Raw genomic sequence first — 2,617 nt, forward strand, 5'->3', positions numbered from 1 at the left:
GGCCCATTCTATTCTGTCATCATTTCATAACCTCTTCCATCTAGGTTACAAACCGCTAGCCTATCTCTTAGAACCTCTCTTTTCCTTTCCATCCTAGAAATCTATCCTCAAGGCGATCACTTCTCAGTGTTCCATCTGCTATTCTACTACCCCTCAGGGATTCTTCAGGCCCCCTCCCGTTCCTACACATCAAGCTCGGGGATTTGCCCCTGCCCAGGACTGGCAAATTGACTTTACTCACATGCCCTGAGTCAGAAAACTAAAATACCTCTTGGTCTAGGTAGACACTTTCACTGGATAAGTAGAGGCCTTTCCCACAGGGTCTGAGAAGGCCACTGCAGTCATTTCAGACATAATTCCTCAGTTTGGCCTTCCTACTTCTATACAGTCTGATAACAGACCAGCCTTTAATAGTCAAATCACCCAGGCAGTTTCTCAGGCTCTTAGTATTCAATGAAACCTTTATATCCTTTACCATCCTCAATCTTCAGGAAAGGTAGAACAGACTAATAGCCTTTTAAAAACACACCTCACCAAGCTCAGTCACCAACTTAAGAAGGACTAGACAATACTTTTACCACTTTCCTTTCTCAGAATTCAGGCCTGTCCTCGGAATGCTACAGGTTACAGCCCATTTGAGCTCCTGTGTGGACACTCCTTTTTATTAAGCCCCAGTCTCATTCCAGACACCAGCCCAACTTGGACTGCACCCAAAAAACTTGTCATCCGTACAATCTTCTGTCTAGTCATACTCCTATTCACCGTTCTCAACTACTCATAAATGCCCTGCTCGTGTTTACACTGCTGGTTTACATGGTTTCTCCAAGCCATCACAGCTGATATCTCCTAGTGCTATTCCAAACCGCCACTCTAAATTCCCTCTTAAAGTAAATAAATAATCCCTGCTGGCAAGGCTATGCTGAACCTCCCTTGGCACTCTCTAATTAGATGTCCTAGGTCCTCCTAATTCTTAGTCCTTCAATACCTGTTTTTTCTCCTTCTCTTACCTTGTGTCTTCCGTTTAGTTTTTCAATTCATACAAAACCGCATCCAGGCCATCACCAATCATTCAATACGACAAATATTTCTTCTAACAACCCCACAATATCACCCCTTACCACAAAATCTTCCTTCAGCTTAATCTCTCTCACTCTAGGTTCCCATGCCGCCCCTAATCCCACTTGAAGCAGCCCTGAGAAATATCGCCTATTCTCTCTCCATACCACCCCCCCATAAATTTTTCACTGCCCCAACACTTCAACACTATTTTGTTTTATTTTTCTTATTAATATAAGAAGGCAGGAATGTCAGGCCTCTGAGCCCAAGTCAAGCCATCACATCCCCTGTAACTTGCACATATATGCCCATATGGCCTGAAGTAACTGAAGAATCACAAAAGAAGTGCAAATGCCCTGCCCCACCTTAACTGATGACATTCCACCACAAAAGAAGTGAAAATGGCCAGTCCTTGCCTTAACTGATGACATTCCACCACAAAAGAAGTGAAAATGGCCAGTCCTTGCCTTAAGCGATGACATTATCTTGTGAAATTCCTTTTCCTGGCTCATCCTGGCTCAAAAAGCTCCCCTACTGAGCACCTTGTGACCCCCACTCCTGCCCACCAGAGAACAACCACCCTTTGACTGTAATTTTCCTTTACATACCCAAATCCTATAAAACGGCCCCACCCTTATCTCCCTTCGCTGACTCTCTTTTCGCACTCAGCCCGCCTGCACCCAGGTGATTAAAAAGCTTTATTGCTCACACAAAGCCTGTTTGGTGGTCTCTTCACACGGATACACATGACAGAATGGAGGAGGGATGGGGGAAACAGCTATTTGGAAGCAGAGAAAACAAACTGAGGCCAGATCATGGTGGGCTTTAAATACCATGAAACGAGTTTTAATTAAAAAAATTTTTTTTCAGGCTAAGACTTGAAAAGAATTTTCTCTAAAGATGATATACAAATGGCCAACAGTATATGAAAGGATGCTCAATATCACTAATCATGAGAGAAATGCAAATCAAAACTACAATGAGGTATCACATCATACTCATTAGGTTGGCTCCTATCCAAAAAGTAGAAAATAACAAGTGTTGGTGAGGATGTGGAGAATTTGGAGCTCTTGTGCACTGTTGGTAGGACTGTAAAACAGCGCAGCCCCTAGGAAAAACAGTACGGAGATTCCGCACACACAAAAAAAATAAAAACTCAGCAATTCACCTCTAGGTGTATATCTGAAAGAACTGAAAACATGGTCTCAAAGAGATAATTGTACAACCACATTCACACAGCACTATTCACAATAGCCAAGAGGCTGAAGCAACCCAAGTAAATGATTAGGCAAAATATGGTATATACATGTACTGGACTGTTATTCAGCTTTAAAAAGGAAAGAAATTCTATCACATGCTACAACATGGAGGAGTCTTGTGGACATTATGCTAAACGAAATAAGTCAGTCACAAAAAAGCAAATACTGTACGATTCCACTTATGTAATGTATGCAAAGTTGTCAAATTCATAGAAACAGAAAGTAGACTGGTGGTTACTTGGAACTGCAGGTTGGAGAAAAAGGAGAGTTTAATGGACATAGAATTTCAGATCTGCAAGATA

The sequence above is a fragment of the Mandrillus leucophaeus genome, unplaced genomic scaffold (assembly GCF_000951045.1).
Source record: "Mandrillus leucophaeus isolate KB7577 unplaced genomic scaffold, Mleu.le_1.0 Scaffold1199, whole genome shotgun sequence".
NCBI classification, from domain to species: domain Eukaryota; kingdom Metazoa; phylum Chordata; class Mammalia; order Primates; family Cercopithecidae; genus Mandrillus; species Mandrillus leucophaeus.